At 36.5% G+C, this 15,307-nt stretch overlaps 1 protein-coding gene across 1 annotated transcript in view; it reads right to left on the bottom strand.

Annotated features, from left to right (window-relative positions):
• LOC144966566 (uncharacterized) overlaps nt 1–14,594 on the bottom strand; it is a 23,631-nt gene extending 9,037 nt beyond the window's left edge. The window contains exon 1 of the mRNA XM_078903248.1: nt 14,476–14,594. The gene's annotated coding sequence lies outside the window, so the exon portion shown is untranslated. The remainder of the gene's footprint in view (nt 1–14,475) is intronic.
• Between the last annotated feature and the right edge of the window lie 713 nt (nt 14,595–15,307).

The raw sequence follows: 15,307 nt of genomic DNA, 5'->3' as shown, positions 1-15,307 counted from the left end.
GGTCAACAGCAACATTTAACATGTAGGATGAGGCATGTTAGGCGATATTACACTTTTTCGGACAAAGACAACGCTGTTAATGACCAGGTACTCATTTTACACCTGAGTTAGGTGAGAGAATGTGAGTAAAGAGCCTTTTCCAAGGACTCATCTATGCGCCGAGCGCGAGGCTCGAACCCAGGACCTTCCGATCCGAAAGCGAGTGTCATACCACTAGACCACATAGCCCCACAATATCCTTATATATATATATATATATATATATATATATATATATATATATATCATATAACCTGAAACGTTTATAGTCTGGTTAATACAGTTCAGTAAGAATTACTCATAAACGCAGATGGCAAAAAAACATAACAAAGACCTATCTTTACTGTAGAGCGATAAGTGGCTGGCTGCACGAGGACTGGGATCGGAAAACACAGCAAACAGGAACAAAATATTTTCCACTTGAAGATAAAACCAAATCTGGTCGCGAGGTCCCAGGTTTGAGAGTTTTTGCCAAGATAAGGGTCATTCAAATCGATCAATATTTGAAGGACAATTTTTTAAAATTATACTAATTTTGTTCCAGAGTACCACAGTAAACTGGTTTCTTTCTGAGTGGGGCCACTACCATCTAAATCAAGGTTATTACTCAAATTTCACATTATTTACAATAGTGAAAAAATAAACAAATACGTCACATCAACGTGTTACCTATCTTAAATCTTATCATAGTTTACGCAACTACAGGGATGGGTTAATGTTTCGGTCCTGTGAGAATATTTCAAATGTTTATGGCTACCCTTGGCTTACCGCCTTCTGCTGAGTTTTATATTTCATTAATAATTTATAGTGTAGAATATAGCATTGATAAAATAATAAGATAAAAACTACATGGATGTCTACGCTGTCGTGCACGGACACATCACCTTTTATTTATTTTGACCTAAAAATGCTTCAGTCACATACGTGCGGCTATATGGTCTGGTGGTATGACAATCGCCTTCGGATCGAAGGTCCTGGGTTCGTTTCCCGAGCGACGTATAGTTGAGTCCTTGAAAAAGCCTCTGTATTCACATCCTCTCATCGTACTCAGATGTAAAATGAGTACCTGGGCGTTTACAGTGTTTTCTCTGTCAGAAAAAAAAATGATATCGCTTAACATGTCTAGTCCTACATGTTAAGCGTTGCTGTTGGCCATGAACACATTGTAAAGCATTTTGAGCACGTTTAGTGGATATTGCACTATATAAAACTAATTTTTAAAGGGCCTAGAGCTCATATTGCATGAGATGTTTGCGCTAAATAAATGTACTCTATTATTATTATTATTATTATTATTATTATTATTATTATTATTATTATTATTATTATTATTATTATTATTATTATTATTATATTAATATTATTATTATATTATTATTATTATTATTATTATTATTATATAGTAGTATGTAGTAGTAGTAGTAGTATAGTAGTAGTAGTAGTAGTATTGTAGTAGTAGTATATAGTTAGTAGTAGTATAGTAGTAGTAGTAGTAGTAGTAGTAGTAGTAGTAGTATGTAGTAGTAGTACTATTATTATATTTATTTATTATTATTATTATTATTATTATTATTATTATTATTATTATTATTATTATTATTATTAGATAGTAGTAGTAGTAGTAGTAGTAGTAGTAGTAGTAGTAGTAATAGTAATAGTAATAGTAGTAGTAGTAGTAGTAGTAGTAGTAGTAGTAGTAGTAGTAGTAGTAGTAGTAGTAGTAGTAGTATATATATTATTATTATTATTATTATTATTATTATTATTATTATATTATTATTATTATTATATCATTAATATATTATTATTATTATTATTATTATTATTATTATTATTATTATCATTAATATTATTATTATTATTATTATTATTATTATTATTATTATTATCATTATTATCATTATTATTATTATTATTATTATTATTATTATTATTATTATTATTATTATTATTATTATTATTATTATCATTATTAACGATATAATGAGCCCGAAGTTATCGAAGAGAATTTAATCCTATGATACTTGAGAAGCCTCGGACGTTAGACTTGTTGAAAAATTGTGGGTCATCCAATTGTTAATAATATATTATTGATATCAGAAGTAAAAGGTTTAAAGCCAAAATGAATAAAAGGTGTTTTGTCAATGTACGCCAATGGTAGACGTGACAAGTTTATAATATGACAAATTTGTCATGCATTCAAGATGTCACAAAGACCCACGATCCATGCGAGATTGGATTGTGACCGTAGCCTTCGTTAACTGAACGTCACTCAGCTCTTTGCTATAGATTGTAGACAGCCATTTTGGTGATTAGTTCTCACTAAATTATATCAGACTTTTAAGGTTTAACACAATCCAAAAATCAGTGCTAGAAGGAAAAGTAGCTGGCAGAAAGGCACGAGGCAAACCAAAGAATTCCTGGATAAGAAATGTGGAGGCAACAACTGGCAAAAAGATAATCGACTGCTCGGCAATGGCCTTTGAGCGTGGAGAATGGCGTTCCATGACATTCAACCTCTGTAGGGAGACGGAACTCCGGTAAGGTAAGTAAGGCTCAATGTTACACATATCACATAGCTTTGTGTGTTGGTTCGTTATATTCGGCTGGAGGATGTGTGAATATTTTATCTAATCGCATAGCATCAATACCCTTAAACTAGGGCGTGTATTGCGACATCATATTCAGGAGAATGCACCCGATTTGTGAATTGTCCTTAGTTGTGCTCAAGGAAACAAATTGTCTCATCGGGTCAACAATTGAATACAAATCACGATTCGCTATTTATTGAAGATCGTTCCCTTGTATTTTGAGGTAACTTTTTTTTGGTCAGTGGCAGGCTATCAGGCTATGAGTTTACAACGGCTACAGTTTGACCGAGACACTGTTCGCGGCTTTCTTAAACTCATGGCCTGGTACTGACCAACAAATGACGTCAAAAGACAAGCCTTAGGCAACAAAAGAAAACAAATCGTGAGTTTTATTCAACAGTTCAACCAATGGGATCACGGGGGACAACTACTAAAGACAACTCACTGGGCGGTCCATAAAAATGACGTCAAATTATGGGTCTTGGTGGGTTTTAGCGTAGCCATCGTTAAGTTATAGCCTGATACTGAAATCCAAAAGGACTGGCAGTTTGACGTCATTATTTGTTTTTGCACCGCCTAGTGAGTTGTCGTTAGTAGAGCTCATGGAAACAAGTTATTTCATTGGTTGAACTATTGAATACAACTCACGATTTGTTTTCTTTTGTGGCAAAAGACTGGCATTTTGACGTCATTTTTTGGTCAGTATCAGGCCATAACTTTACGAAGGCCACGGTTTTAGTGTCAGCTTTTGGTTTTCCGATTACCACGCACTGTCGCGTTAAACCGATTACTAGTCTACATACAATGTTCTGCTTGAATTAGAAAATGTAAATAAAACAAGTTTATGCTAATTAACATTTACTAATGTAACATTTGACTATAAAAGGTCGACATGGAGTCTGATTCTGCTTTACCTGACGTAATATCTTACTGTTTTCACGAAAGTTGAATAACAGAAATATCGACATACCAGCTACTGTTTCCTTGGCGAAAACCGTTTATACTGTTGTGACATGTGCAGTTATAATTCGATATGCATTAAGAGAAAATAAAAGTTTGATAGAAATTCGGTCTCTCTGTTATCCAGTTAACTGCCGTGCTCAGAGAGAGAAAAAAAAACATGTATTTAAAAATGTGGCCAGAAAACTCGTCCTTCGAACACCGATCAATTTAAATGACCTCCATCTTGGCAAAACCCCTCAAACCTGGGACTTCGCGACGTCCCAGAATTAGGGTTTTTTGTTAAGACGAGGGTCATTTATATAGATCGATATTTGAAGGACGGGTTTTATGGCCAAATTTGTATATACATGTTTTTCCAGAGTAGGGCTGTTAACTGTTTAAAGGGTAAGAGTGAAGGAGCAAAAAATCTGGAGATGGCTGAAAGGCATCCGTTGATTTCTTACTTATATAATATTACCAAGTATCTGGAATGTTCTATCCGTGACCTTTTCATCCCCGGTCTGTAGAAGACGTCCGTGTGGAGTTTGAAAGGTTCTGGTGACAGACACTATCCTATCAGTTGTGCTAGGAAAACAAACCATGAGACTGCCAATCTTTCAGGGTGATTTTCACTTCATACAATACGTATGCCATTGATTTGTTTTTAATTGGAGATATAGATAAGAGAAGATAGTATATTATAGATAGATAGATAGATAGATAGATAGATAGATAGAGAGGGGGTGAGATAGAGGGAGAGGAGAGAGAGAGAGAGAGAGAGAGAGAAATAAATAAATAGAGAGAGAAACATACGAGTTACTGATTGTGTGTAGATATATAGTGTGTGTGTGTGTGTGTGTGTGTGTGTGTGAGCGAAAGAATGAAACGGAGAGAGAGAGGGAGGAAGAGAGGGAGGGAGAGAGGGGGGGGGGGGAGGGAGAGAGAGAGAGATATAATTGGGGGGGGGGGGGGGGGAGGATCAATCAGCGTGCGAAAATTGTGTGGTTTACATTATTTCCATTGTTGACTGAGGAATACAGTTCCATGTTTGATGATTCATAGCACATCCTAACGTTGCAGCAAGTTTCCATGCGCTGTGTTTTTAATGTTCACTTCCAGATAGTCCTGCTGACGTTTACATCGAAAATCTGCACAAAGAGTTCACTTCCCATACTTTGTATTTATTAAAGAGTCGCTTTTAGACTAAATATTTATCCGGGTTTGTCTTTTTTTAAACCCTGTACCAAGGTAAAAAGTTACAAAGATGTAAGTCTTATTTAATAATCTACAGTTACTCAACAATCCGTTCCTTACAATTTTCTATCTGCCATAATATCATATAATTGGGTAATTGAAGACAAGTGACCTTTGCGTACCCTAGAGAAGCCAAGCTAGCTATTTATAGTTTGTTGTATCAACATAAATATCTACGCGTGATGAGATAATTTACAAAACATGATTAAAAATTATCCACCATATAGATCCTTTAAATTATTCAACTCTTTATCCAAAACATTTTCAAAGCTATTTATTAATCGTGGGGATGTTTTGTTTGTTTGGAGTTTAAATTTATTCCATATTTTAACAATTCTGACGGATATTTGTTGAAGTTGTAGGATCAGTGATACATTTTTCATACGTGTCACCACGAGTGAAATCAACGTGAGAGAATTCAAAGAAAGATTTATAATTTATAACCGATATCATCAATACAATGCAAAATTGTCTATAATTGAATTATATCTCCGCTTCTTTCTTTATTTTATTGATAGTATAAGTAAGTATCTCAACGTTCAACAATGAACCCATGATAATTTGAGTTATCAGACCTGTAAATAAGTTCACGTCGGACCAATCCATAGTGACATTTAGCATATTTCGTTGCACGTCTTTGGACAATCTCAATAACACGTGACTGTTGAAAAAAATGGGAGACAGTCTACATTTTCCACATTGAATTACAGGTCGAACTAGATCTATGAAGAGTTGTAAATATAATTATCACATTCATGTTTAGCAGAGCTTCATTTCAAAATACGTACCAAGTACCAGTCATTCTGCTTTCTTTGTCTTTAAGTTTAAGCGTATTAATGTGTTGATCAAACTTAAAGTCTAGACCAAACTAAGCTCCCAAAGCATTTTAAATCAACGCAAGCCAGAACCGTTCCTCCCAGGGGGTTCATCTTATACTTATATGCATTATTTGGGTTATTTCTGCCAATATGCATCACTTTATGCAACAGTCATGAAACTTAACTGCGATTTTCCCGATAACATTAGCAATATTCTGTAAGATATCTTTATTTTGAGGTGTCAAATATTTTATCTTTGCGGCCATGTGGTCTAGTGGCATGACGCTCACTTTCGGATCGTAATATCCTGGGTTCGAGTCCCGGGCGGCGCATAGTTGAGTCCTTGGAAAAGGCTCTTTACTCATATTCACTCACTGTACTTAGGTGTAAAATGAGTACCTGACCGTTCACAGTGTTGTCGGTGTCGGAAAAAAAATGTAATATCGCCTAACAGGCGTCATGTCGCGTTCTATATGTTTCATGTTGCTGTTGGCAGAGGCTATTTTTAAAGCGCATTGAGCACGCTTAGTGGACATTGCGCTGCATAAAGCTCAAGTTGTTTTGTTGTTGATTGAAATGCCCAAACCTCGATTACTTAGCATTAGTTTAGAAGCTCATAGGCATATCTAAGTGATGAGTAAATTATACGCGTAACATTGACATAAAGCAAGTGATGTTGAGCGTGGTCAGTGACTGGGTGATCACAGTCCTCTAGCCCCGGCATTTGATCAAAGATTATACATTATAATTATATTCGAACTACATTCTTTGATTTGATCAAGGAAGAATAGAATTTACACACATTACCTCACTCAAGTGGAAATGAGTGTCTAGATACAGACAGCAACTGAAAGTGTTTTTTGTTTGTTTGTTTGTTTGTTGCTTTAGGTCTCTTCCAACACAATTGAGGTTATATGAGAGACCGCTGAAACAAAAAAACAAGCAATCTAACAAAAATAGTACAAATGTTAATCAAAATCATAACCTAAAAATATCATAAGCTAAATTACAAATAACCAAGAAGAAACAGGCAGAAGATTTACAGAAGAAAAAAAATATCCCCTGTCAAAAATACAATCACAAACCAAAGAAGCAGGATAGGCTAGTAAAGAGAAGAAGAAACGACATGACTATCGGACCGTACACCCATGCGAACATCATAGGTATATGATTCAAGGGTGATGCTCCCATCCAACCACCCCCAACTGAAAGTGTGCTTGCACCTAAAGGCGAATGTTACTGTGTGAAATGACAATCTGGTTCTCGATGGCCGAATTGGAAAATGCATAAATAAAGGATTGGGAAGCGATTTAAGTATGGTGGATCAATGAAATGCGCTTCTTATCTATTTTATGTTTATCTCAAAATTTCAAAAATATTACGTTTGCTTTCAGCCAATGGCGGGGAGGGGAGAGGAGAAGTCCCAATAGCTCAGTTGGTAGAGCACTCGGTTCACACGCAAAGGGACCGAGTTCGATCTCGGGTGAAGTCGAGATTTTTTTCTGACTCCTACTGTCCACTCAACAGTGATTGGGTAACAGAGTATTAAATCTGGTGGAAAGTACTTTGCGATAGACAAGTGTCCTATCCGAAGGGTAGCAATGTCATAGTGTCAAGTGAGTAAAGAGCAACTCGACTATGCACAACACAAAGATATGAAGATAAGGCCCCAGAATTTACTAGTTACTTTAAAATGAAGAACAATTAACGATTTGTTTAAGGTGAAATAAAAAGAAAGATGAAATTTCATTAAATGAGATGAATAATGATTATGGCAGTTACAAATAGAAATGTGAAGATATTACGTAACTTATGATAATATAATATCAGGTTTGTAAGGTTCCATTTCCAGGCAGTTGAGAAGGGTTGAATTATCTATTCCTCCGACTGCGGGCTCTGGTTTGATCTTTGATCCTTCAATGGCAGCAATGTCAAAGGCAAAAGCTCCGGCTTCTTGATGGTGGAGATAAAAATATCCACAAAGTACCAAAAGATAAAAATCTTCAAATATACCGATGTATAACGTGAGGAATGGAGCGGCTGGCCGTCCGGCGTAGATTGTAGAGAGAAGTGAGTGTAGAATGTTAGACCTATCAGCTTTTATAATAAGTGGCTACGTGACAGAACGTAGAACGAAAAGTATTCACTAATTAGAAATTAATTCGAGGGAAGGCTATAAAAGGAAAAATGATCTAATATTAGAAGGTAAAGTTTTTCGAAGCCTACCGAAATATAGATAGAATGAAGATGACGTCACTCAAGCCTTTGTTATTGTATTTTGCCATCCGCATTTGTGAGTGATTCTCACTAAACTGTATTAGCCAGACTATAAACGTTCATGGATACACACAGTTTTGTGTGTTGGCCCGTTATACTTCCGGATGGCAATGTTATGAGCTTCTTAGCCAAGCGCATACTATCTATAACTGGAGTGAGATGAATTCCGTTCTTACTAAAATAAAAATTCAATAAGATAATTGTGAACAATCTTTACTGTGACAGCAAGCAATTGCTATTGTCCGTTTCACGCTACAGAAACCCCGTGATAAACTCCAGTTCGATGGGCCTCATCAGACCTGCCAAGTACTAGTACGAAAAATTCGTAGAAATACGAAATTTTGACTCCATTTTCATAACTCCTTGAACATTTCTGAGTCATTAAAACTATTGAAAATGAAAGTTGATGGCAGATTGCATAATTCTAAGGATTTTGAAGTGATATCTAATCATTGTGAGGGCAAATTGTTGATATGTAAAGTTAACTATGGCGATTACAATTTTTATTTTCTAAAAACTACAATTTTTTAGACTTTCAAGTAGGCAGGTCTGGGCCTCATGGTTCTAAAGGACCACTTTTTATGTTTTTCAATGAAAGCATGGTCCATATTAGAAAGCATCGTATTTCCATATCAATCCTCCCTAAAATATACCCTACATACCAGAGGTTGGCGCCACAACAAGGGGCGAGTAATTGTAGCCGCTTGATGTACAGAAAACCACAGGAAATCAGATAGATTATTGAAAACAAAACATGTCCGCCCCAGGCCAAAACGTTAACCCCTGTCGGTATTAAAGAGTCGACAACAGCGGAAAAGGAAACTGATAAACAAAAGAATCCAAAGCCTGCGGCCAATTGCTCGTGTGATGCCACCCAAATCGTCCTAATGGTGATGATGATGATGATGATGATGATGATGATGATGACATTAATGTGTTGAAGGCATGGGTGAGTGATGACTATCGTCAGTGTCTGTGCAATGCTGTTATACATTTGATAAAGGTCAAGTACCGTTGAGTTGTTTTTAGAAGTGGGAAAGTTGACTGACCATTCCTTCATCGTGCTCTTTTCATACGTCAGAGATAAGACCACGATGCCTTTCCCTTTTAGCCTAGAGTAAAACATTTACATTAAGGCTAAGGTAGAGCATTTCCACGCATTTACCAAGCTCATTGCGCTCCCTCCATGCTTCATTTTTCCACAAAGGGCTTTACAGACCCAAGCTTCCGTTTTTAAATTAAATTGAGCTTTCATATAGCGCAATATCCACTTAACGTGCTCAAAGCGCTTTACAAGGGGTCCCTGGTCACAGCAACTTAACATGTAGGACGAGACATGACGCCTGTTAGCGATATTACAATTTTCGGAAAAGACAACGCTGTTAACGACCAGGGACTCATTACACTGGTACGGTGAGAAAATGTGAGTAAAGAGTCTTTTCCAAGGACTCAACTATGCGTCGGGCGAGGCTCGAACCCAGGACCTTTCGATCCGAAAGCGAGTGTCATACCACTAGACCACATAGCCGTTTCATACAGTACATGTCGCCCGTAAGACATCCTTTGTTTGAAGATCATATTCAATTCTGACATCAGGTAGTACTTTTTCTCTGACCGATAAGACATTTTTACTGGGGGTTTTTTAATGACGGTAGTTTATTGCAAAGGACTTTCAGGCCCATCTAACAGACCCAAGATACCCAATCTATGCTAGGTTGAAAGTGGAAGCATTAGTAATAGTAATTGCGTAGTTAAATGTTGAAAAATGTGGACAAAGTAGCATCTTTGTCCTCACCTTTCAAGCCATGTATTCATTTGGTGCTAGAGACCGTCAAACTCATGTGTGATTTAATAAATCAATTACATAAAAACAAAGTGTATAACCTACAATAGAAGGGCGTGATTTAGGATCATCACGCGAAAAGAAAAGCACTCATTTAACGGACGGCTCCCCCTTTAATAAAGGATGCCAGCCAGGGCAAGGTTTGACGGTGAAATCTCACTCAATAGACAAGGACAAAAAGCCGTATCAAGGAGAATAATGACGACAGAACATAAAGAGAAATCACGCTTGAAGCTGTGGACTATGAAAGTTATAAACAAAAATAAACATAACAGCTTCGAAAAAGAACAAAATACCAATACGGAACGTTTCGGGCTCAAAACCCTTCATCAGCCAACAACAAAAAGCAATGGAATCATAAAGACATCACTAAAAAAAACAAGGCCCTATTTTAATTATGTAGTCGGAGTAGATTTTCATTTCATAGAGAAAGACAACTGGCCGCTTAAATCACCCGACTTGAATCCAATGAATTACGCATTTCGAAATTTCTTTGACCAAAAAGGTTTATAGTCGACAAAGATCCACATCCACAGAAAAAACCTCGAGAGAAAGATTTATTTTATGCTGGGATGAAATAACTATAAAGGAAATTCCGAACTACGTTTCAAGTTGGAAAAAGAGACTCCGTTTGCTCATTAATGAGGACGGCAATGCTATTGATCACTTAAGGTGCTTGTAACTTGAAATCGTTGGACCAAAATATGTGTATGAGTGTGCTACATTGACGATTTCTTGCACGATGAAGAAAATTATGATGAAAATAATGTTTATGGTGACATAATTAATGTTAGTTAAAAATGGCAACATAAGTTAAGATCGCCATTTTACTCTCTGTAATGTTGCGTCATTTTTCTCTGGTATTATATTTCTGACACAGTTTTGAAAAATCACTGTCTTTTTAGTTTCTCAATTCATATTCATGGATTTGTTTTATTTGTGTTTTGTTTTGTTTATTTTTAAGGGTTTTACGGCGCTCGAAACACATTACGGTCATATCAGCGCCAGTAAAAAGAAGGAGTGAGAATTACTGGTCACTAAAAGGAGGAAATTTTTCAGCGCTAGATCAAGAACCATCCATGCAAAAATAACCTATAAATTTAAATTTCATTAAAAGTTATTGTGATGCAATCCAAAATGTGTCTCCCAGCAATTTCGGACATAACTCGGAGGAATTTCAAAAACTGAAAGTGTAATTATAACATGGTGGTTGTCGTAATGGTAGTGGTAGGGATAATGATGTGGTGGTGGTTGTCGTAGTAAGGATGATGATGTAATGATGGTTGTAGTAGTAGTGGTAGTCGCCACATACATCTCCGGTATTCACAGATTCACTAATGCCCACATCCCTTGTTTCAAGTTGACCAGAGAAGCCAACTTAAAATTTGGCTCACGTAAATTTCAGAAACAATTCCGAACAACTTCAATGCTTAAACAGGAATTTCTGCAAACAAACTATAATCTACTGAGATATATAATCATCCTAATACCCCTTGTTTCAAATCAAGTAAAGTTTCAAAACCAATTTATGACGAATAAAATATTAAAATGAATGGTAGGTGTGGTGGTAATAATGATATGATGGTGGATGTTGTAGTGGTGGCAGTAATGATAATGTATGTGGTTGTGGTGGTTGCAGAAGTGGTGGTGGTGATATTATTGTGTTTGAGGAGGTTGTAGTAGTGGTGGTAAGGATGTGGTAGTGATTGTTGTTTTAATGGTGATAGTGTTGCGATGATGTAGTGGTGGTGGCAATGATGGTGATGATGATGATGTGGTGGAGGTGGATGTAGTAATGGTGGTGCTTCATGAAATGATGGTGTGGCGATGGCGGTGGTTGTAGTAGTAGTGGCAGTGATGATGATGATAGTGGTGGTGATAAGGTGTGTACTTGAAGGTGAAAAGAGAGAATGATGACTGATGTGAAAAGGATATGATCCACTTTATAGATTTAGGTTTGTCGGACAGAAGGAAAGATAGTGTGTGTTTGTTTGTTTGTTTTAATGGTTTACGGCGCTTGAAACACATTTAGGTCATATCAGCGCCAGTAAAAAGGATGAAAATGGGATAGTAAAAAGTTCTAGAATTACAATTAAAGCACCCAAGAAAAAGTAAGACATAGGGGAAGGAAACAAAAAGGGACCAGATGTAGATTCCAAGAGCATACCACCAATCTAATTAGTTTGAGATCACCTATAAGTCTCATCCGGGCACAAAGAGGAATACACTCAAATGCTTACATTATACATTCAAAATAACAAATATAATAATACATAACAGAGAGATGATTTACAAGGAAAAAAATATCATCTCCCAAAACAATAACTGTGCATTTGACTGTTTCCCTTCCAGTTAGGACTCTGGCCAGGGCCAGGACAAAACCAAGTAATCTCATTCCAAGACAAAGACAGAAAGCATGTTGGAAAACAGATATAAGGGGATAGAAGAATAGTATGTACCCCCTTGCCCACTATGGGAGGTCAGGAACCCCACCCAGGTGTGTGTGTGTGTGTGTGTGTGTGTGTGAGTGAGAGAGAGACAGACAGAAAGACAGAGAGAGAGAGAGAGAGAGAGAGAGAGAGAGAGAGAGAGAGAGAGACTGCTCAAAGTAAATATAGTGATAGGTACAGAAAGATTAAAGTGAAAAACTAACCGAGGTTAAAGTACTTAGTGAATTTTATTATTAGGTGTGTATGTGCTTTATTTGTTAATCGTAAATATTAAGTTAACGTATGTTTCATGTTGACAATTGCCAGGAAATTAACGTTTTAATTGAATCCTCTGTGTTTGTGTGTGTGTGTGTGTGTGTGTGTGTGTGTGTGTGTGTATCATTGTTAAGTACATGAAGATGAAAAGTGAAAAATTATCGAGGCTAAAGAACGGGTGCACTTAACTGATGTGTGTGTGTGTGTGTGTGTGTGTGTGTGTGAGAGAGAGAGAGAGAGAGAGAGAGAGAGAGAGGAGAGAGAGGAGAGAGCTCAAAGTGAATGTAGTGATGAGTACAGAGGAGGATGTAGTTGTATTGGTAGTAGGAATGATGATGTGGTGGTGGTTGTTGTAGTAGTGGTGGTAGGGATGATGATGTGATGGTAGTTGTAGTAGTAGTGGTTGTAGCTGTAGTGGTGGTGGTGGTAGGGATGATGATGTGGTGGTGGTTGTAGTAGTGATGGTGATAGGAATGATGATGTGATGGTTGTTGTAGTACAGGTGGTGGTTGTAAAAGTAGTGGTGATAAGGATGTTGATGTAGTGGTTGTCGTGAGTCTTTTTAAAAGGCGGAATAGTGATGGTGATGGGCGGAGATAAACCACCATTTAGGCGGAAATCCGCCTTTAGGCGGAAGATTCTCAGCCCTGAATAAGGAAGAAAATGGGATAGTAAAAAGTTATAGAATTACAATTAAAGCACCCAAGAAAAGGTAAGACAAAGGGGAATTGGTTCAAATAGGAAATAGATGTAGATTCCAAGAGCACACTATCAAAGTACTTAGTTTGAGATCACATAAAAGTCTCATCCAGACACAAGCACAGGTCCCTACTAAGAGGGATACACTCAAATGTTTACAAATTATATATAACATGTAAACAAAAAAATAATACAGTACATAACAGACGAAATATCATCTCCCAAAAACTAACTATACATTTGACTATTTCCCTTTCATCAAGGGCATCCGACCAGGGCCAGGACAAAACAAAGTTATCTCATTCCAAGACAAAAACAAAAAGCAAGTTGGAAAATAGATACAGGGTGATAGAAGACACGGTAAGTGCCTCCCTGCCCACTATGGGAAGTCAGGAACCCCACCCAGTTATTTGTGTTTTGAATTTGAAAGAAATCCAATGAAGAGTCTTAAAGTTGCAAGCCGACAAAGATCGGCGCATTTTTATGATCACCTGACCACAAAAATAATACAGTGCATAACAGGAAGAGGATTTACAAGACAAAAATATTATCTCCCAAAACTCTTTACATTTGATTGCCCCCTTCCAAGCCAGGGCCAGGACAAAACCAAGTAATCTCATTCCAAGACAAAGACAGAAAGCATGTTGGAAAACAGACATAGGTGGAACGAAGACGCAAAAAGTGGCTCCCTGTCCACTATTACTAGTCTAGTCAGAGACTTCCTAGTCTTAAGCCTGAGTGTAGCAGGTGACTAAAAAATCGGTTCACATAAGCGTTTTCTGGTCTCTGACTAGGTAGATTTTTGCCTAGAAGTGGGCGTTACAAGAACGATGATTAATTTGGTTATTTTGTGCTGGTAATATCAAGCTCTCTAGACGATAATATACGTCTTCATACTTTTCCAACGCAAAAGATTTCCAAAGAGGAAACTACATAGTTACAAATCCGGTATATTTCATTCCGTTTCATATTTGAACTTAACTTTGCCATAACCACAGGATTAATCAAGTCTTGCGATATTGACTGTCAACTGTCAATTCTCTATCAAGGTCAATGTCAAACAAATTGAACCCCAAAAAAAATCAGAAAGTGTGTTCTGATGAATCACACAATTTTCCTATTATTTTAGTCAGTTACAATGCCAGTCAGCAGAATAACTTGTGTCTCCATTATACTTTCATATCATCTTTATTTTTGTTGTTCTTTGAAGCGAACCCTTCAACTAAATTCTCTGTTCACTCGCAACTTACGAGCCGAATTAGATTCTTTTTTTTTTAAAGTTTTTATTCACAAAAATGTGTACCTACCTACTTTCGACAATCTGTACTTTTATTACAGTTTTTTAAAGCCATTGCAATAACAAGAGGACATTTTTTCCTCCGTCATTCAGAACAGATGTATTTCCCTCCTAATCTCATAACAGTAACAGTCACAGTAACAGCAGCTACCTTGTCGACGCTATGATGTATCCTAATCACTAGTCAGAGTCAAATGACAATGTGAATGTGATGTTCTGTTTGGTTTTTTAAAGCTGTGCCGTTACATTCATTTTTGTCTATTGCTTTTTACAATATCAGTGACAGACAAAACACATGAAGTAAATTTGATCGTCATTTTGATTTTATTTCAACATGAATATATTTAGTTAAAAAATAACAGCTGTCATTTACAGATCAATGAGTGCAATAATAAAATTAAAAAAAAAAACAATGATGTCAATAACATTTCTTTCATAGTAATACAAGTTGTAGTCGTCATAACAAATTATGATAATAATGAATCTAGGTGTGATGAGATAAAGGCAGTTGAATTAAAAAAAAAAAAATAATAAAAATGCTTACTATTTTCCAGCCATGTACACTTATCATTTCAGGGGAAAATGGCGCAACAAAATTGATTTGCACTTTTTTGTTTTCTTTTATAGTTCAACTAACGTTCATTGTGTTATAAACCAAATAAAAAAATAATTGATAAGCTAGAGTGAATGTGGTATGATATAGATCTTTGGCATGGCAGAATAAATAGTGAGAAAAAAAAAATGATTTGTATTTTCCGGGGGGGGAGGGGGGGGGGGGGTATTTTCACATTTCAGATCCCAAGAATGTTCAATATTATAAAACAAAAAATTCATTAACCGGC

This window comes from Berghia stephanieae, chromosome 1 (genome assembly GCF_034508935.2).
Source record: "Berghia stephanieae isolate SIO BIC M18660-M18661 chromosome 1, UCSD_Bste_1.3, whole genome shotgun sequence".
In the NCBI taxonomy this organism is placed as follows: domain Eukaryota; kingdom Metazoa; phylum Mollusca; class Gastropoda; order Nudibranchia; family Aeolidiidae; genus Berghia; species Berghia stephanieae.
The sequence above is the reverse complement of the archived record's forward strand: the minus strand, read 5'-3'. Positions and strand labels throughout refer to the sequence as shown.